The sequence below is a fragment of the Drosophila tropicalis genome, unplaced genomic scaffold, assembly GCF_018151085.1.
Source record: "Drosophila tropicalis isolate 14030-0801.00 unplaced genomic scaffold, ASM1815108v1 contig_979, whole genome shotgun sequence".
Lineage (NCBI taxonomy): Eukaryota > Metazoa > Arthropoda > Insecta > Diptera > Drosophilidae > Drosophila > Drosophila tropicalis.
In genome coordinates, this window is record NW_027173482.1 from 352,424 (window position 1) to 374,869 (window position 22,446).

Here is a 22,446-nt window from a genome sequence, read left to right on the forward strand (position 1 = left end):
CATAGATTCTTTTTCATATTTAATTTCTTTCAGTTTACAAAGTCTAATATTAATTTTATACAGGAGATCTCTGCCTATAATCATCGGCAGTTCGGTTGCTTTATTTGGCAAAAGTTCAAACGTATGTGTTGTCTCAATACTGACGAGGTGAACATTACACTGGACTTGGCCCAAAGACCGAAGTTGGCTATTTCCTAAACCACGGCAGTTCAATCTACCGGGACTAAGACGACAGCCGGGGGGGACTTCAGATTCACGGATAAAACTCTTCGGACTGCCCGAGTCGAGAAGGGATAAATTTCCTATCTTGCACTTCGTCACAAATAAAAGCAACTCTCACCAGTTGTAAATGGTTTAGTCTATCTCCCACATCATCACCAGCGGCGGCGGCAGTGGTGACGTCGCCAGTTCCCATCCGAGACGGGCAGTTTTTATAGATGTGGCCCACTATGCCACACTTGAAGCAGGAGTTCGCCGGTCTGATCGGTTTCGGGCATTGGTGTTTATAATGCCCCCATCCCGAGCAGTTGAAACATCTGGTTTCACTTGTGGCAGTACCTGAGGATTTGTTCCCAGACGACGAGGAAGTTGTTGTTGGCTGCACCTTCACGCTGAGGCTTTGCTTGAGGGCAGCCGCCTCCTGCGTTCCAGGAGGGGCTTCAGTTCAGGCACCGTCCGAGCTGAGTACAACATACCGACTCTAGTAGAGCTGTCTTGCAGTCCGTTGATGATCAGGTCGACAAGCTCGTTCTCCGGAATCGGGTCATTCATTGCAATCTCCTGCATCTCGATTGCAAATCTCAAACATCCTTCACCTGTCCTAGTGCGCCGGCTTCGTAGAGCGTGGTACACCTCTTCAATACTGCGCGAGCGTCCAAACTCTCGGAGAAGGATTGATTTGAGCTCCCCGTAGCTGTGCGCAAACACCGTGCGCAGCAACACCGCCACCGTACCCTCCAGCATGCGACGGCATGCAACCAGGCGTAGACGGTTGTTTTACTGCAGGATTTCAAACGCATCCTCCAGATCGTTCAGCCATTTTTTCACGTCGTATGAGGATCTGCTGCTGCGGTTTTCGTAGCGTCGTCAGACTGGAGGAGGCGGAAGTTATGCGATTGACTTGTTCAATTGTCCCATGTTTTTCCCGGAAACAGAACTGGTGTGAAGGAATTGTGTTCTCCGATGCCAGAAAAGAGTTTGGTCCGATCTGCAGGACCTTTTCAAAAAGCTTCGAAAGACATGACAGAAAACTAATTGGCCATTACAGCGAATTTCCTTTTGTAAAGGTAAGATTCCATGTTTTTGCCGGATTTTTAACATCAGACCCTCTAGCCAAACTATCGAAAGCCTGGGCAACGTCGAGAAAGACAGCCACACAGTATTCTTTTGTTCGTATTTCGGATGTTATGCGATTGACTTCTTCAATTGTCCCATGTTTTTCGCGGAAACCGAACTGATGTGAAGGAATTGTGTTCTCCGATGCCAGAAAAGAGTTTGGTCGGATCTGCAGGACCTTTTCACAAAACCTTTGAAAGACATGACAGCAAACTAATTGGCCTATAGGATTATGGCTGGATTGTGTCCTTTCCCACTTTAGGAATCATGATGATAGAAGTGAGATGATGAGAAGTAGCCAATTCTTATTATAGCGTTGAACAGTTTGCAGATGTATTGTATGGCGATGATAGGGAGTTCTAGGATCATTTTCGGTGTGATTAGGTCATGGCCAGGGGCTTTGTTCGGCTTTATGTGGTTTTTAATAACTGCAGTCATCTCATCCGATTGGAGTTCCGAGTACTCACTATCCGTTAATGTGCTCGAAGGGGGAAGTACAAATGGTTTTAATGTTGGATTTGGCTGGAAAACCATTTTAAGATGTGTGGCAAATACGGATGCCCTCTCTTCGTCACTGCGGGTCCATTCACAGGTTGGACCCCTTATCACACAGAGGATGTTTAGTGCTGGTTGGACTGAGCTTTTCTAAGTACATATTTTCTTTGAGCCCAGCTTTCCTCTTGTCTTAACTCCTTGGAGAGGTTGCGTAGGGTAGACACTCTTGCTGCGGCTCCCATCATCGACTCAAGTGCAGAGACGCACATGTCAATGTCTTCTGCAGCATCCAGTTTCGGCGGACAGTCAATGTGGGCACTCATGTACATTTTAAATTTAAGCCAATTTGTTTTGTTGTTAGTAAGCCTATATGGGCGATCAAGTACTTGAGGTCTTGTTAATAGTGTGAATAGCGCTCTAGAGTGATCGGAGGTTAAATCTAGCAGTGTATCCGCAGTGATCCGATTACGTGGAATCCTCTTGGTTACTGCGAAATCAATCAAGTCAGGCACTTTCTGTGGATCTGTGGGCCAAAAAGTAGGCCTACCCGTTGAGACGCAATCCCTCTTATTGAGTGGGTTGACTATTGTGTTGTACAACTGCTTGCCTTTAGGATTCACCAGGCGAGACTAACAGTGCGTATGTTTGGCGTTATAGTCCCCTGCTGCAATGAAGCGATCTCCGAGTGTGTTAAAGAAATCGGTAAATTCCTTTTCAGAGATTGAGAAGCGTGGTGGGCAGTACAGGGCAGCCAATGTTGTGTTGCCGAAGCTGGTTTGGACGGTTATAGCAGTTGCTTATAGGTGTTGTGTTTCAAATCTGTTGAGGAACGAGTGTTTTATACGGTTTTTGATTAGGATATCAGTCCCGCCATGAGCTTTTCCGTGAGGATGGTTTGTTGCGTAGAAGGTATAGTTTGGTATTTGAAGATTATTTTTTAATGTTAAATGTGTTTCCGATATCAGAAAACGCCGATATGACTTGAGTCTAGGAATAGTTGCAGTTCGTTTTTGTGCTTCAAGATGCCGTTAGCATTCCAAAGACATAGACGTAGGGAAGCCATTATCTATTCTCAATAAGCTTCTGGATAAGCAGATTTTGATTCCGCATCAGTTCCTGCATACAGTTTTGCATGAACGTCATAAAAGCGGTCATGTTTTGATTCAGTGAGATCAATAGGTCCTCTAAGCCACTTGGAGTTTGCTGGCCAAGTTCTGGTGCGCTAGGTTGCGGATTCTGTAGATGGTGGAGTGACGGGATCTCTTTCGCGGGCTCCGTCTGAAAGAATACCTCCGGTGTAGTTTTAGTTTGCGCCCGTTTAGGTGTGATTTAAGATCCTTGAAGACGGAACATCCTCTGTAGTTGGCCGTGTGGTTCCCTCCACAGTTACTGCATAGTCTTAGTGCGACGTTGTTTCTGTCCTTGGTGCAAATGCCATCTTTATGATGTTCGCCGCAGCAGGTTGTATTCCTGTCAGTTTTTACACTGCGGTGGTTGGTATCTCTTATGCGGCTCCTCTACGGTGATTTTTATGTTGTTGATGATGTTGACAACAGACTTAACCGCAAAGTTTTTTTCGGCCAACGCGTCTGCTATTTCTTAAGTAGGGACCGATGGCTCAATCCCCTTCAACACAACCTGGAGCCCTGTACTGCTTTTTAGTTGGTAGGTATAGAAGTCGATGTTAGCATTACGGAGGTACTTTTCGATGATGTGGAAGTTGTCCTCAGTTTGGGTTTGACATTTAATTTCTTTTATGTTACCCCTATTGAGAGGGGTTACAACAAAGTTATTTGCCCCTACTGTTTCTGATAGCTTCGAAATCAGGGCGCTGCAGTTGTCTCCACGGATGTATAAAGGGGGTGGTCTAGCCGATTTAACTTTATCTACAGCACCAGAATATTAAAACGCTTCCCGCTTAGGAGTGCTGCTCGTTCATTTGGTTTGGTTATTTTCGGCGTATTGCCAGTTTTTTTCTTTTGCGGGCTTAGCTTCCGCTTAGTTATTTTAATATATCTATCCATTCCAGTTTTGACACAAAGGGTTTATTCTAGCGGCTTGAGGCCGGTCAATACTTCTGCAGACGTTGCTGTAGTTGTTTTCACCGATTGCACGGTGCTGGTCGGTGCAATCTGTGACCCAGTTATAGATATTGATGGAGAAGCACACTGCTCGCTCTCTCCACGGTAAATTGCTGTTGTTTGCTGAGTGGCTTGCACTTTCGGTGTTATTGCTTACGGTAGCATTCAGTGGGGTCGGCGACACCACCGAAAAGTATGCGTTGGACCGAGAGTCGACGCTCACGTTGTTGTTGTACAATTAGTTCTTGTAGCTGTTGCTTGTGGGGATCGAGAGAGCTTGGGCCCGAATCGGTGGACATGGCTTTTCCAAATATTACGCACTTCGCTGTTGCAACTTAGTATTTATTGCTTTTAGAACAAACTAATAGCAATATGATTGTAAATAGGCGTCTCTGAGGCGTCTGAGAGCCCTACACAATTTTTGCAGACGCGATCTTTTTTCTATTTTAACACTCTAATTTCACGTCTGCACACGGCGGCGGTTGAATTGAATTGGACACATATAGCTCTGTAACTTATATATCAATAAATCATCCAGGTACACATTTTAAACTGGCGACGAGGATGGGATGCTAATTATCATCCGAAATAAAACTTGGAATTATTGACGCAAAACATAAAAATTGTCACGCAAAAGCATACATATATACATACGCTTACATATACATTCTGTTGGGAAATTTTGCAAACATTTCCATGGCAGAGTCGCTTGCTGGTGAATTTGGGGAGATTCCATTGACCGTCGTTTTTGAGGAAAGGAAGGACGAGTGCTAAATATACTCAACGGAACCCAATTATGACGACAGTTGGAAGCTTGGAACCGTTTGATTAGGGTCAGCCAAATAAATGGGGCTCATATTTGAAGCGATTTAAATTGTTCCTGCTTGCCAATGATGTCAAAGGCGAGGGTCGCAAAAAATCATCTTTCCTAGTCGGAGCACCAGTCTACGATCTCTCTTGCAATTTCGGAGCAGCGTTTTTCAGAATGCTGCGGGATTTTTTTGTATGCGTCATGAGGGATAAAAACTTACAGAGAAGTTTTCTTGCAGACATTGAATTGACAGTGCAGAAAGTTTTGAAGCGAGCAACTACTAGTGAAGCTGCTGCAGCGAGTGCAAATACTATCAGACATACTAATGAGGCTATCCACAGCTTTAAATCACATCGCCCTCAACAACTACATAAAAGAAATTGACAACAATGTGCGGTCTGTGCCGGTCCACACGTGATGCAGTATGGCACGGCTGTGGCCGGAAAGGCCATATAAATCGTCGAATGATGCTCATCCAGTAAAGGGTAAAAATTTCACGCGGAAAATCGGTAAACCTCATATCTAATCTGGTGATCCGGATAAAACGTATCACGGTACAAATTAATGGTCAATCGTGTACTTTTGAAGTGGATTCTGGATCTGACGTAACTATGATGACATTGCGCACTTATGATCGTATCTGGCCAACAACCAAGCCATAGGTTTACAACTACGATCCGGGGTTTAGTGACTACCAACACAACACAATCCAGATACTAGGAGTTTTTCATGTATCAATTCATTACAATGGTCGTAATATTGATAATCTCCCACTCATCGAACTAAAAGCGGTTGTGGCGACCTTCTGGGTTGCAACTGGTTTGACGCACTAGGCATCAGTATCAAGGGCATTCATTCAGTGGGCAGTGACGTACAGATCGCAAGGATTCTGGATAAGTTCGAACACTTATTCTCAACAGAACTTGCATGTTACACTGGTCCGCCAGTCACATTAAACATTGATGCAACAGTGCCACCAGTGCGACTACCTCCACGCCGAATTCCATATGCTCAAAGGGACTAGTCGAGCAGGAGCTGGACCGCCTATGCAAATAAGGGATTCTTAAACCTGTGGAGTATTCAGATTGGGCCACTCCTCTAGTACCAGTTATCAAGAAGTACGGTTCGATTATTCGTATTTGTGCCGACTATAAATTAACTTTAAACAAAGCGGTTAAGCCGCACTGCCATCAAATACCGTCGATCAACACGTTGCTGGCATCTATCGAAGATAGATCGATTTTCGACAGCAGTTAGTAGTCGACGAAAACTCGTCTTTGTTGCAAACAATTAGTACACATAAGGGTACATTCAAAGTTACTCGATTGCAATTCGGCATTTCATCTGCACCAGGCATTTTTCAAAGCTGTATTGAGAATGTGGTACAGAATATTCCTGGAGTCTTACCATATTTTTATGACATTGTGACATTGTGGGAAAAAAGGAATTGGCAACTAGATTACAGGAACTGTTTATACGTTTTGATATAGCCGGACTGTTTCAGCAATCAAAGACGCACCAGCACCTAAGGATAAAAAGCAGCTGCAGGATTTCTTAAGACTAATAAATTTTTATCACTCATTTTTGCCACATAAAGCAACAGTTGCAAAGCCTTTATCGCCTTTTCTATAAAAATGCATTTTGGAGGTGGGAGAAACAGTGTGAGAAGTCTTTTTCTACACTTAAGGAACGCATTGGGTCAGACAACGTACTAGCTTGTGATGCGTCACCATATGGACTCGGTGCAGTTGTAATTCACAAAATGCCAAATGGGGCGGAGAAACCCATCGTTTTTTTTTCTCCCGTACCCTATCCAAAGCTGAACAAAATGATGATCAGATTGATCGAGAAACTATTGCCTAGGTAGCAGGAGTAAAGAAGTTCCACAAGTATGTCTACGGTCGTACGTTCACACTGAACACCGATCACACTGTGCAACACCAAAAATCAAACCGCACCAGCACTTAGGATTGGCGTTGCTGATGATTCGATCATAAACACATCGTCGATGCTAACAGGGTCTGATGCTGCTGACAATGTGCAACGACTTAGAAAACCCGCTTTGCCCATTTTCAATCCGGAGCGGTGTACTAGCTCGAATGTATATGCTGACAGGAACAAAGACCGACGTAGCATCTGATTTTAAATAATGTTTTGGAATGGCTTTTGATGTGGTAAAAATACCCAACAGAGGTCGATGACACTATGCAACAAATTGAAGCTTATTGAAATCAAACCGCACCGGACCTTATTTTCTGAAAGTTCATGTATTGAATAGGAAAACCCTATTTGGGTTTTTCAAAGTTAGCTTTTTTTTTTTTTTTAACGAGTTGAAATTTTTCATTTTGGGGGTAATTTTTTGTATGTCATATGAGATAATATGAATTATGTATCGATTTCTTCTTCATACATACAACTTAAATCATCCTCATTTATTGTAGAAATATTGTTAATGGTTAAATAAATTCATTGTTATATAACCCAAAATTACTTTTTTAGCTACAGTTCTAGAAAAACTTACAATTAAGCCCTTTTTTAGAGTAGTTTTGGAAGTATTTTAAATTTATAACTGTTGAGGAACGGTTGCTGAATTCTTAAACTTAAATTTATTTGAATTTAAACGATCTTTGTGTTTTATTATTTTTAACTTTAAGTTGCATGGTCACACCGTTTTGGCTGATGCAATAGGTAGCGTGTGGTGAAAACGAGAAAACGTGTGGAAGGAGTTTGATCGGTCCACTGATGATATGTTTGAATTTCAAGAATCGCAAGGTTACGTCGACCCCATGGGTGACTAGGGAGACTATGAGATGAAGTACTTAACTGCACAACTGCACTTAAAGGAACTGGGAAAATTGGTTAACCCAGTAAAAGCAACTAAGGTCGTGGACTCCAGTGAGGGAGTCAACGAAGTGGTGTCGCAGATACTACACAAGCAGATGGAACTTCAACGGGAGTTTTATGAAAGCATGACAGTAAGTGGAGCTGCCTGTTCGGCGTTAGGGGGACAGGTCCAGCTGCCCAAATTACACATCAAGCCTTTTGGTGGCGACTACCCGGAGTGGCCAGCCTTTAAGGATTTATACGAGAGTACCATTCACAACAGGGTGAATCTGGATAAAGCTCAGAAGTTTCAATATCTCAAGTCTTTTCTCTGTGATGAGGCTGCAAGTTTAATAAATCATTTGCCGTTAACAGGAGCGGCAGGCCTAATGGAACGTTATGATCGACCTCGTCATGTCGTTAACTCGCTTTTGGATAATTTTAGACGTCTACCATCAACAAGGGTGACAGATGTATCCATTCTACGAAAGATTGCCGATGGGGCGAGTGAAGTTGTACGTGGCCTAGATGCACTTGGCCAAACTAATCGCGACTGCTGGGTGATCTATTTTCTACTGGATAAAATTGATGCAGAGTCTCAATGCAAGTGGGTGTCCTACAGCCGTGAGGGGACATCTCCAACCATTAAGGATTTTCTTAGATTTCTCGGAGAACGTTGCGATGAGTTCGAATTAAGCCGCTGCGAACAAGTCGCACAATCAAACGTTAAGAAATATACTCGGATACTGATTTCCACAGACTCAAGAGGGTGTCTTAAATGTGAGTCTAAGGAGCATAACGTATACAACTGTGACCAGTTCTTGGCCCTCTCCGTGGAAAGGCGCTACTCATTTGCTAAGGAGAAACGTTTGTGTTTCAGTTGTCTAAGGCCTGACCATGGTATTTCAAGATGTGAATCCAAGTATAGATGCAAACATTGTCAGGACAAACACCACACGCTGTTACATCGCCAAGTCGAAGAAAAGAGCATTAATCCCACAGTAGCCATGATTGCCGAAACTAAGCAAGGAAAGGATCTATAGAATCACAGAGTTATTTAGCACGTTCTGCCGTCAAATCTACAGCCGCGAGGAAAACCAAAGAGTGTATTGCCCACAGCTCTAGTTTTGGCATTAAATTCAAAGGGGTCATACACCACTTGTCGTGTTCTCTTTGATAGTGGATCAGAACTATCATACATATCGGAGCATTGCATGCGATCACTGGGCCTCTTACGCTCACCATCTCGAATACTTGTCTCAGGAATTTCGTCAATCAAGGCCGATACTACAAGAGGGGTCAGCGCAGTACATTTGAAATTAAGGTTCTCGAAGCATACACTAGATATTACAGCTCATGTCTTAGGTAAGATAACCACTCTATTGCCAAAGGATGAAGTCGACCCATCTGTTTTGAAAGTTTTCAATGGGTTAGAACTGGCTGAAACCAGTGCTAAGCATGTGGACATTTTGTTGGGTAGCGACTACGTGTGGTCCGCATTCACAGGAGAGAAGGTATTAGATAAGCATGGAAATATAATTGCAATATCCACAATATTCGGGTGGGTGGTCACCTCAATTGCAGCTAAACAAGGATCAAATACAGCATCTCTGTTATCAACCATCGAAATAAATACATCGCTCCAAAGGGTTTGGGAATTGGAAGAATTAAGTGGCAGTTTGCCGCCGACTGCTGATGATTTAAAGGTCGAGAATCATTTTCGCTCTACACACTTTCGTGACTCAAATGGGAGGTATAGTGTTGAGCTTCCATTTAAGAACTCGGATGTTAAGTTTGCAGATACTCTTCAGGGAGCAACATCACGATTTTATTCAGTAGAACGTCGACTTCAGAAAGATAAAAGGTTAAAGGAAGAGTACACCAAGTTCATGCGCGAATACATTGCTTTGGGACACATGCGCATCCTTGATGAGTCAGAGAAGACGAGTGCACCTAAAGAACACATGTTCTATATGCCTCACCATCCGGTTATTGGTACGAAATTGAGAATTGTGTTTGATGGATCTTATAAAGATAAGAGTGGCAGATCACTAAACGATGAGTTACTAGTGGGCCCAAGTATTCAGCGTAACCTAATGGATGTGTGTTTATGCTTTCGACTTTATAAGTTTGTTTTTTGCGCAGACATCATTAAATGTTTAGGCTTTCTCTAATTGTATGGAGAGAAAACCCAACTGAAGAGCTGCAACATTACCAGCTTTGTACTGTAACCTATGGGACAGCCTGTGCACCGTTTTTAGCTGTACGTGTGTTAGAACAACTTGCCATCGATCTAAAGCATAAATATCCAACAGCTGCCAAGATTCTATTGGAAGATTTCTATGTGGACGATGTCCTGACCGGAGCAAACACGGAAGATCAACTTATACGTAACAAGGATGAACTTATTCAACTATTAGGTCGCGCACAGCTGGAGCTTGGGAAATGGGTATCCAATACCCACGGAATCGGCTCTTTAGAAGAAGCAGCAGCGACAAGTGTAACTGGAGATGCCTCCTCCGTCAAGGTATTAGGAATACATTGGGAACCAAAATCTGACATCTTCACATATGGTATAAGGTTGAGCGAATGCACAGGAAGTTCAAAAAGACAAGTATTATCAGACGTATCACGCATATTTGACCCGCTTGGTCTACTGGCGCCGGTCATTGTTCAATTCAAGATCCTTTTCCAAGAGCTCTGGCTTCTTAATCTAGATTGGGATTCACCGCTTCCAACTAAGCTGGCAGACCGATGGCGTAAGTATCGCGAAGACATTATCAACATAAGGCAGTTAAAGATACGGCGTCATATTGGGTATGTCGGCAAACGAATAGAGTTACACGCCTTCTCAGACGCCTCAATGAAAGCATACGCAGCAGTCGTATACTCTCGGATCGTGAACCAGGATGGCAGCATAGAGGTTTCACTGATTGCAGCGAAAACACGGGTCGCTCCACTTTTTTTTTTTTTTTTTTTTTTTAACGTTTAATATATATTTGTTGAATCTACTCTTAAATTAGAGCCTAACAACAAGTTTGAGATATTTTTCTTAATCTAGTACTTAATATAAATCCTGGGGAAATTGCAGGCGGCCCGAATCACTTGTTATTGGGTTGGTCTGTCATTTCTTTTAAGACGAGTTCTATTATTAGTTCGCGTAAGGGAATTGGCAAGAACATTTGGGTGTGCATCCAGTTTCGCAGAATACTTTAGTTGTTGACTACCTATTTCAGATTTTACGCTAGGTATATTTAAATCATTTTGAATGTTGTCGTTCCGTATGTACCACGGGGCCCCCGTGATTGATCTTAAAATTTTTGACTGCGCTCTTTGTATAATATCGACATTGCTGGTACTTGCCTTCCCCCATAGTACGGCTCCGTAAGTCCAGATGGGTTTCAGTACGGAGTTGTATAGGAGGACTTTATATTCCAGACGTAGAGGGGACCGAGCATTGATGATCCAATGTAGGCTACTTGCTTTCAGTTTAAGCTGTGACTTTTTTGCCTCGATGTGCTTGCGCCAGGTTAGTCTTCTGTCTAGGTGGATGCCAAGGTAAGTGACATCCTCGGCTTGAGGAACTGGTACGTTGTTTAGCATTAGAGCTGGACAGTTTCTTCTGTTAAGCGTAAATGTAACATGTTTGCATTTCTGCTCGTTGACCCGGATACGCCAGGTTGCTAGCCATTCCTCTACCACCTTGAGGTGTTCCTCTAATTTTGCAGAGGCTTGTATTGGGCATTTGGATCTGCTGAGGATTGCCGTGTCATCGGCAAAAGTGGACGTTGTAAGTCCTAAACTCGTTGGTAAGTCTGCAGTGTACAGTAGGTAGAGCAATGGGCCGAGTACACTGCCTTGCGGTACACCAGCTTTGATTTCAAAATCAGCAGAGACGGAGCCATTACATCTTACAGCGAATTGCCTATTGTAAAGGTAAGATTCCATGAGTTTGTGGGTGTACTGTGGCAGTTTTTGCCGGATTTTGAACATCAGACCCTCCAGCCAAACTCTATCGAAAGCCTGGGCAACGTCGAGAAAGACAGCCGCACAGTATTCTTTTAGTTCGAATGCTGTTCGTATTTCGGATGTTATGCGATTGACTTGTTCAATTGTACCATGTTTTTCGCGGAAGCCGAACTGGTGTGAAGGGATTGTGTTCTCCGATGCCAGAAATGAGTTTAGTCGGATCTGCAGGACCTTTTCAAAAAGCTTCGAAAGACATGGCAGCAAACTAATTGGCCTATAGGATGATGGCTGGGTTTTGTCCTTTCCCACTTTAGGAATCATGATGATAGTGGACCTTTTCCATGTTCTTGGGAAGTAGCCAATTCTTATTATAGCGTTGAACAGTTTGCAGATGTATTGTATGGCAATGATAGGGAGTTCCAGGATCATTTTCGGTGTGATTAGGTCATGGCCAGGGGCTTTTTTGGCTTTATGTGGTTTTTAATAACTGCAGTGATCTCGTCCGATTGGAGTTCCGAGTACTCACTATCCGTTAGTGTGCTCGAAGGGGGAAGTACAGATGAGTTTGATGTTGGATTTGGCTGGAAAACCATTTTAAGATGTGTGGCAAATACGGATGCCCTCTCTTCGTCACTGCGGGCCCATCCACCGGTTGGACTCCTTATCGGTGAAATTGTCTCTGCAGGAGCGCTTAAAGTTGGGTGGGCTTTCCACAGAGGATGTTTAGTGCTGGTTGGGCTGAGCTTTTCTATGTATTTTCTTTGAGCCCAGCTTTCCTCTTGTCTTAACGCCTTGGAGAGGTTGCGATTAGCATGCCTTAGGCGAAGTTTTGCTGCTGGTGAGCGAGTAATCTGCCATTCTCTTCTTAGACGTCGTTTTTCCGTTACTAATTGTTCTATCCGCCGGTTCGTAGGCCTGTCAACAGGTTTAGTGTAAGAAGAGGCAGGTGGAGTAGATACTTTTGCTGCAGCTGCCATCATAGACTCAAGTGCAGAGACGCACATATCAATGTCCTCTGCAGCATCCAGTTTCGGCGAACAGTCAATGTGGGCACTCATGTACATTTTAAATTTAAGCCAATTTGTTTTGTTGTTTGTAAGCCTATATGGGCGATCAAGTACTTGAGGTCTTGTTAATAGTGTGAATAATACTGGAGAGTGATCGGAATTTAAATCTAGCAGTGTATCCGCAGTGATCCGATTACGTGGAATCCTCTTGGTTACTGCGAAATCAATCAAGTCAGGCACTTTCTGTGGATCTGTAGGCCAATAAGTAGGCCTACCCGGTGAGACGCAATCCATCTTATTGAGAGGGTTGACTATTGTGTTGTACAACTGCTTGCCTTTAGGATTTACCAGGCGAGATCCCCAGTGCGTATGTTTGGCGTTATAGTCCCCTGCTGCAATGAAGCGATCTCCGAGTGTGTTAAAGAAATCGGTAAATTCCTTTTCAGAGATTGAGAAGCGTGATGGGCAGTACAGGGCAACCAATGTAGTGTTGCCGCAGCTGGTTTGAACGGTTATAGCAGTTGCTTGTAGGTGCTGTGTTTCAAATCTGTTGAGGAACGAGTGTTTTATACGGTTTTTGATTAGGATACCAGTCCCGCCATGAGCTTTTCCGTCTGGATGGTTTGTTGCATAGAAGGTATATTTTGGTATTTGAAAGTTATTTTTTGATGTTAAATGTGTTTCCGAAATCAGCAAAACGTCGATTTCACTTGAGTCTAGGAATAGTTGCAGTTCATTTTTGTGCTTGGAGATGCCGTTAGCATTCCAAAGACATAGACGTAGGGAAGCCATTATTTATTCTCGATAAGCTTCTGAATAAGCAGGTTTTGATTCCGCATCAGTTCTTGCATACAGTTTTGCATGAACGTCATAAAAGTGGTCATGTTTTGATTGAGTGAGATCAATAGGGCTTCTAAGCCACTTGGAGTTTGCTGGCCAAGCTCTGGTGCGCTAGGTTGCGGATTCTGTAGATGGTGAAGTGACGGGGTCTCTTTTGCGGGCTCCGTCTGTCCAGTTCGGAGCACACTAGCGAAGGATACACTAGGACTGTATGTAGCAGGCAAGTTAGATGATCTAACAGCCTTGGCGAAGAATACCTCGGGTGTAGTTTTAGAGGCGTTGACGGTGATTTTTGGTCCAGCTGGGGGTTTGCGCCCGCTTAGGTGAGATTTAAGATCCTTGAAGACAGGACATCCTCTGTAGTTGGCCGTGTGGTTCCCTCCACAGTTACTGCATAATCTTAAAGCGACATTGTTTCTGTCCTTGGTGCAAATGCCATCTTTATGATGTTCGCCACAGCCAACACACACTGACCTGAGATTGCAGTTGTTAGAGGTGTGGTTGTATTCCTGGCAGTTTTTACACTGCGGTGGTTGGTGTCTCTTATGGGGCTCCTCTACGGTGATTCTTCTGTGCAATAGGAGCTGTAGGTTGTAGATTGGGTGCACTTCATTTGGCTTCGACCGCTTTGCATCTGGTTGGAGCTCGATTTTAAAGAGCGGCTGTGCGACTTTGTTCCTGTTGATGATGTTGACAACGGATTTGACCGCAAACCCTTTTTCGACCAACGCGTCTGCTATTTCTTGAGTAGGGACCGATGGCTCAATCCCCTTCAACACAACCTGGAGCCCTTTACTGCTTTTTAGTTGGTAGGTATAGAAGTTGATGTTAGCATTACGGAGGTACTTTTCAATGATGCGGAAATTGTCCTCAGTTTGGGTTTGACATTTAATTTCTTTAATGTTACCCCTATTGAGAGGGGTTACAACAAAGTTATTTGCCCCTACTGTTTCTACTAGCTTCGAAATCAGGGCGCTGCAGTTGGCTCCACGGATGTATAAGGGGGGTGGTCTAGCCGATTTAACTTTATCTACAGCGCCGGCTTGATCATCTTGCTGATCGGCAAGAATTTTAAAACGATTCCCGCTAAGGGGTGCTACTCGTTCATTTGGTTTGGTTATTTTCGGCGTGTTGCCACTTTTTTTCTTTTGCGGGCTTAGCTTCCGCTTAGTTATTTTAATATATCTATCCATTCCAGTTTGGACAGAAGTCGTTGGGTTTACTATTGTGGCTGACTCAGGGCGACTTGTCGTTGACGGCTTGAGGCAGGTCAATACTTCGGCAGACGCTGCAGTAGTTGCTGTCAACGAGCTGACGGTGCTGGTCGGTGCAATCGGTGACCCAGTTATCGTTATTGATGGAGAAGCACACTGCTCTCTCCACGGTAAGTTGCTTTTGATTGCTGAGTGGCTGGCACTTTCGGTGTTATTGCTTACGTTAGCATTCAGTGGGGTCGGCGACACCACCGAAAAGTACGCGTTGTTGCGTTGGACCGAGAGTCGACGCTCACGTTGTTGTTGTACAATTAGTTCTTGTAGCTGTTGCTGTTGGGGATCGAGAGAGCTTGGGCCCGAATTGGTGGACATGGCTTTTGTAAAAATTACGCACTTTGTTGTTGCAACTTAGTATTTATTGCTATTAGAGCAATCTAATAGCAATATGATTGTAAATAGGCGTCTCTGGGGCGACTGAGAGCCTTACACAAATTTTTGCAAACGCGGTCTTTTTTTACACTCAATTTTTGCGGAGTGCATTAAAAAACACGTCTGTACACGGCGGCAGTTAAATTAACTTTTTTTTTTTTTTTTTTTTTTTTTTTTTTTTTTTTTTTTTTGGAATTATGTGGCGCACTTCTGCTAAGTCGGCTGATCGCATCAATTAAATTAGCTTGGAAGGATCTAGAAAGCACCGTATATGCTTGGTGTGATTCGACAATTGTGTTGGCATGGTTGAACCACTTGCCAGCTAGTTTAAAGACGTTCATTGGCAATCGTACTGCCGAAATATTGGAAGTAATACCAAGGGACTCGTGGCGCCATGTTAATACCAAGCAGAACCCCGCAGACTGCGCTTCTAGAGGAATGCTGGCTGAGGACTTACTCCCGTTTACTCTCTGGTGGAAGGGTCCCGACTGGCTGGCTGAGACACATCTTAACTTAGGTAACGAAGAAAAAGGCTCTAAGCTGTGTACCCTGACGCCGATTTTAGATGACAATGGGCTTCTACGTGTAGGAGGTCGCCTCAATAATTCAGAGTTATCATATTCAGCCAAGCATCCGCTCATCTTGCCGAGGAAGCATCGCATATCTCACCTAATTTTGGAACACGAGCATCAACATAATCTACACCCAGGAGTTTCGGCCCTCTTTGTCATCGTTCGTCAACGTTTCTGGATAATGGGAGCCAGAAATTTGATTCGTAAAGTTACTCACAACTGTATAAAATGCTTCAGACAGCGAGCACATACCAGCAACCAACTAATGGCCGCACTACCGGCAGTGAGAGTTCGGCAAGCATTTCCGTTCGAAAATACAGGCTGTGATTATGCTGGCCCGATCATGATGAAGACACATAAAGGAAGGACCGCTCGAAAGGAAAAGGGATACATATGTCTCTACGTATGCAGGGCAACCTCAGCTTTACACTTGAAGCTGGCAACAGACCTTAGCACTGATACATTTTTGGCTGCTCTTAGACGTTTCATTTCACGGCGAGGCAAATGTGTGACGATGTTCAGCGACAATGGACGAAATTTCGTGGGAGCCAAAAGAAGTCTTAACGAAATGGAACAGTTAGTTCAATCCCAGCTGCACAATAACAAGATAGCAGAGGCGTTATCGATCGAAGGCATCAACTGGAAGTTCATACCGCCACATGCGCCCCACTGGGGAGGCAAATGGGAATCGGGTGTGCGCTCTGTGAAGCTTCATTTACACCGAGTAATCGGCCACGCCGTTCTTACATTCGAACAAATGCATACGTTGTTAACACAGGTGATCAACTCAAGGCCTCTTTGTGCCACTTCCGATACAGACGTTGGATATCTTTCGCCCGCTCACATGCTGATCGGTCGTCCTTATACCACAGTGCCAGATGGGGATTTGGACCAAGTGCCGGCAAACCGATTGGATTACTGGCAGCAATCTCAGGCCATGGTTCAAGGCTTTTGGAAAAGGTGGCATCTTGAGTATCTTACGTCGTTGCAGCAAAGGCCAAAATGGTTAATGAAATCGGCAAACCCGAAGCCTGATGATCTAGTACTAGTAAAGGATTCTCATACGCCTCCGGCTTCATGGATCCTGGCCCGTATTATCGAGACGATTCCTGGCCCAGACGGTCTAGTACGAGCCCTTAAGTTAAAGACAGCTACAGGAGAGATGACCCGTCCCATAACCAAGGTGGGTCCCCTGCCAGTTTCAGAAACATTGTTTCAGGGCCCGGCGGTATGTTGAGGAACGGTTGCTGAATTCTTAAACTTAAATTTATTTGAATTTAAACGATCTTTGTGTTTTATTATTTTTAACTTTAAGTTGCATGGTCACACCGTTTTGGCTGATGCAATAGGTAGCGTGTGGTGAAAACGAGAAAATGTATGTTGAGTTAGTTAATTGCTTATTGGCCAACCGAAACCATCACATGGAGTGAAATAAAAGTTATTTATTATTATTAATCGAACCAGCAAAGTTAATTTATGTATCATCAATAACTATTTTTTGATAGAATTATATCAAGATTAATTTAAAACACCAAATATATTTTTTAAAATGGAAAATTAGAAACGAGTTCTTTTTGGTTGTGGTTCATTTAATTCATCAAGATCAAAGTAATCCGATTCGCCACTAGCCAATAGCCAATTTCAATAAAATTTGGTAGTTTGGTAAAAATATAAAATATTAATTGGTCTGCAGAATTTAGTTGCGATAGTCAAAAAATTGTAGTTGGCAATCGATTTTTTCTAAATTATGGAGACGGAAATAGGCGTGGCAAAATATTAAAGTATACAAATTCTGCGAGCATACTAAAAAAATCTACATTTTACATTTGGTGACTTTAGCTTTGTTAGTTTTCGAGAAAATCTGTTTTACTACATTTTCGGGGGTGTAAGTGGGCGTGTCAAAATTTGTGGACGTTTTACCCCGGCGAGTGATAAGCACGGATCAGTTTGTGAAAATTTTGTTACGGCATTTCGACATAACTTTAATTGTGATGTTATATTTAATGAGTCATGGGCGCCAAATACAGTTTGCAGAGCTTATTATGTCGGGTTAGTTAACTGGATGTATAAAAAAAAAAAAAAAAATGTCATTTGGTATACCAATGATATGGTACAATCCAGGAGAACATGACCCAAAAAATTTTTATGCTTGTGCCAACAATGTGACTGGACTTAACAAAAAAAACGGCGAAAAACAAAGTCTACGTCTCCGTTGCGAGTGTGCAACTGCCCCTGGACCATTCCGAAAATATTCCAGTACCAAAATATCCAGACGCAGACAATGTTAGTTTTTACCCCGATGCGACTGTATTAGATGATTACTCCGTGTATATCCCCGAACCATCAGTATTAAATCACCCAGTTCTTATAACACAAAGCAAGTTGTATCAAATGTTTTCAAAATTAGAGCTAACGCGGAGAAAATCTGAAATATTAGCATCTTTTTTTAAATCCCATAACTTGTTAGCAAAAGGTACAAGAGTCACAGCATATCGAAATCGCCACGAACACTTGAAAAAGCTCTAGATGCTATACTGGACGAAATATGTTGGCCGACTAAGCAAATATTTCAATTCGAAGAAGATGAAAATCAAAATGAAGAAGGGCAGAAAGATGAACGCTACTGAATGGAGTTCTCCACTAACGAATCGGATTACTTTGATCTTGATGAATTAAATGAACCATAACCAAAAAGAACTCGTTTCTAATTTTCCATATTAAAAAATATATTTGGGGGAAAAAATAAGGAGAGAGGCAACTCCCTTCCCACCCCGCAGCCTTCACCAGTAGCCCAGCCGGCCTTGGCCAAAAAATTAAAGCCGGTCCAGCGACGATGGCAGCACAGCTGTTCAGCGGATTTGTTATGTAGGCAGAGTCCCAAAGACCCCTTCTGACTTGTTTATTTCGATTTATAGGCCTGCAGAACGCCCGAGGGCGAGACGACATCTGAGAAATCACCTCGGACTTTCAGGGGACATGCCATACAAATTTGCGGCGAAATTTAGCATTGCATGTCCTAGCGCCTCGGACATTCTATCGATTTTTCGGAGACATGTTCGCCGGAATTTCCTCTGAAGACGAATAACAAAGTCGCTCGTGTGCTTAACGGAACTTGCAGCGACTATGTCGACGGAATGTCCCAGCAAAATAGAGGTTGATTTTTCAATCGAAGTAGCGGCGACATGTCGACGCAATGTCCCAGCGAAATTATAGCTCTGATTTACAATCGACGTTGCGGCGACATTGTCGATGGAATATCCCCGAATTTTCCGAACAAACAAAAATAAAAACTTGATTTGGTTTTTTAACACGCATTAGTTTTTATTTAATAAAATATGTATACATTTAAATTTCTTTAATTTTATTCTGTAATATATTACATTAAATATAAATATGTATTTATATTTACATTTTTCTTACGTTTTTTATTGCTGTACTTCATTTGGCTTGTGCCAACCAATGTCTTAGCACATTCTCTATATATATACATATATTCTATATATATATGTACAATGACGACATTAGCTCGTTCGGGTGCCTTCGGCTAACCTCAGCAAATGCGCTGGCATAATTTTTTTCTGTCGACGCACAGTGGGGCCTTTTGGCATTTTACATTGCAAAAATCATAGCTTCTAAACCAATAAAGCGATTTTAAAAATTTAAAAAGCATATGATGAAGAATACCTTAAGCTTTAAAATGAACGTTTGTCATGCGTGCTGGCTGTTCGTGGTGCTGTAATATTCAAGGTCAAGTCAGAAAATATTTCCAAGCATGTTTTTCCTTTAACAATGGAGCGAAACCCGGTTTTTTCAATCACAAATGGAATTTTTTATTGTTTTAAAGGACTATGTAACATTTTTTAATGTTTCAATTTGATTTTTGTAACATACTTAATACAAAAAAAATTTTTTTGGAAATTTTTTTAGGTTTATTTGGATTTATAACATTCAAGATAAAATCCATACACTTTATTCTACAATGAAACGGAGAAATTCCATATTCGTAGCAGTTCTCCTCACTCGATGAATCGTCTAAGTCCTGAAATTCTTTTTGAGTTTTTTTTGCAAATTGGACACCTTAACGTTGAGGAAGTGTTTGTAATTTCTTTTAACACTTTTCCATCAATCATTGTCAGGAAAAAATCAAACTTAACGGTAAATGTTTTTCCACTCTTGGTTTGGAACACAGCCGGTTTCAGTTGGCTTACTTGATTTTTTATGTCGCCAACAGTTGATTTGATTAATTCCGAGGATTCCTTTGCATTTTTGAATAACAAAGGCCGACAATAGTGGTTCGATGACGGTCGAAGATTTCTCCAATGTTCAGAACTTTCACTTCTCAGGCGCAAAGGAACTACAGAAGCCATGCAGCCTTGTAGGCGCTTTGTCCAGATAATCCATCACATTTCCATTTGTTGAGTAATGTCAAATTTTCGTGAAGAAGATCCACCTCTCCATCGGGCATACTTTCAACAAGACGCCTCGCAGTGTGATCCATTAAATCCTGGAGTTTTACTTCTACAGATACCTCTGTTATAATTTTATTTGCCGGTACTGCTTCCTTCTGGCAAATCCAATCTTTTTGTACCCTGGAAAAACATCGACGTGATGACTTTTTAAAGAACTCCTTAAAATTTGGTACTTCTCCTTCGTCAATCCCAGGTCCATAAATAAGGAAAACGCTTCTTCCTCAGTGTACTTAGTGGCACCTAAGTTTGGTGGGGTTGGAATACTTTCCTTAACCCTATTTAGTCGAATAGGACTGGCGATCTGCACAGCTATCGTAATGCTCGGCTTTGCCCTCTCTTGTTCCTTTGCATACTTTGAAGAAAGTGCTTCTGAAAGATGCTCCGTTGTAATGCTTTCATTAGCACCCTGAAGCTTTCGTTTCCTTGTAAACGTTGAACAATCCTCCACATCTTTATGCGACCTTCCTCTTCCTCGGCTAGTTGATGGTTGAACATCTTCGTCCCCCGAATCACCGAATTCAGTATACTCCTCAAGCCAAACTTCATATTTTTTCACGAAATTTGCCAGATTTCTGCCGCTTGCGATCCATTTTTGCCTTAAGTTACAATGTGTATATTTGATTTTTACCTTAAGCTCCGTACTAGCGTTTTCGAACGAAATGCGCATCTCCTTCAGCAATCCCATTTCAAAATCACTTAAGTTTTCACACTCGTGGAAAACTTTCCAAATTCTTTCATTCTTTAACAACATTTTTGCACAAACAAATAAAACTGTCTTGAATTATATTGACAAATACTATTCAGTTCGGATCTAAGGTGTTTCCACTTATGGAGTTAAAAATAAACTATCGCAAACGAGAGGAATAATTAGCTCTTTATGTTATATTTTCTTAATTAACTAGGTAGAACGAAAAATCGGTATTACCCTTTTTGTATCAATTAGGTAAAAAACTTACTTAACTTAATATTTACATCCAATTAGGTATTAGGACAAATTAGGCAAGTAGGACAAATTTTTCATCAACTTAAATAACTTTTACCTGCCTTGTCAGTTTCTTCAAATCAGGTAATTAGCAATCTAACATTGTAGAAAGGCATATATATAAACAGGTAGTATATGCAAAACAGCATTACGCAATGTTATCAATTAACAACAAACAAGCCGCAGGCAAATACGAATGCGCTCTTCTTCTTCCTTATACCTGCAGCGTATTTTTATGCGAGGTTGCCTTAGTTTTATGGCTTACGCATCGCTGTCGCAGGTCTCCGCATATTGGGACCATATACATATGATAGGTAAATATTTCACCTACCTAGTGTATCTAGTCCGGTAGTGATACTAGATGATCCAGGTTAGTTGCATTCCACCAAAGTTCAAAAAATGATAATATTTAGTACATTTTTTAAACGCTTTTAGTTAAATAACGATTTAAGTAATTATTAAAATTTATGAAACATGCTATTAATAAAGAACATACTTTTCAAATAAAACCAAAATAAATAAATAAATTAATAAATCCAAGATCGATTGTTGAAATCGCCCAATATTCAGTTTTAAAGTTGCAATTTTTTTTTTTAAAAGATCCTTTTTTTTTTTTTACTAAAAATGTCTCAACCGATTTCCAAATGGATTCATAATCTCTGAAGTATTCCCTATCGATTGCATACATCATTTTTGCCAAACGCGATTATGAAAAAACTGATTTTTGCAACGCTAGCCGAGCAGAGGCCCAACTGTGCGACGTCAGTGGTTCGGAATATGTGGCGATTTTGTCGGGGACATTTGGTACTGAAGGGTATAAACATATTCAAGTGCACAATTATATTTCATTGCTTATATATTTAATTATTCATACTTGCAACGAAGTTTTACGAGTTAAGCTCTTTGTACTAAATGATTTTTGGTATGAATGTAGTACACCACACATTTTAAAAAATAGTATTAATATTATGGAGTTATTATAACTATTATTATGGAATTTTTGACATTTTTGGTCCTTTATTTTTGATATCGTTTTAGTTATGCCTGTATGACCTCCTTGAATTGGATCGTCATTGAATGTAGGCAATATAGCTTCTTTTTCTTTTTCATTATTTATTTGGGTCACCTGCTTGAGTAGCGCTACTCTTAATGATTTTATATGCCCATATTTTTAAAAGTAGGTATCTATTGAAATTGATTCTCGATGCCACTTTTAGTTGGCTGATTTTAGATACACCGGCTTGCAATTCAAGCCTTTGGAAAAATATACCTAAGTTAAGAATTCCATTGGAGTATAAATCCGTAACATAAATTCTTGCCACAACTGTTTTGCCATATTTCAATAAACTTTTCGACTTTGCCTTGCCCTTATTTTCTGCGCAGAAATTGTTTTGTCTACTTTGGTACCTGGTAGTGACT

At 41.8% G+C, this 22,446-nt stretch overlaps 1 protein-coding gene across 8 annotated transcripts in view; it reads left to right on the top strand.

Moving 5' to 3' along the window:
- Hand (heart- and neural crest derivatives-expressed protein) overlaps window positions 1–22,446 on the top strand; it is a 325,738-nt gene that overhangs the window by 282,228 nt on the left and 21,064 nt on the right. For 2 of the 8 annotated variants that reach the window (XR_011033765.1, XR_011033767.1), the window contains 2 exons: window positions 34–1,286; window positions 4,450–4,743. The exons of 5 other annotated variants lie outside the window; for them this stretch is intronic. The gene's annotated coding sequence lies outside the window, so the exon portion shown is untranslated. Of the gene's footprint in view, window positions 1–33; window positions 1,287–4,449; window positions 4,744–22,446 lie in introns of those variants that run through there. One more of the 8 variants, XR_011033766.1, reaches the window with a different exon arrangement.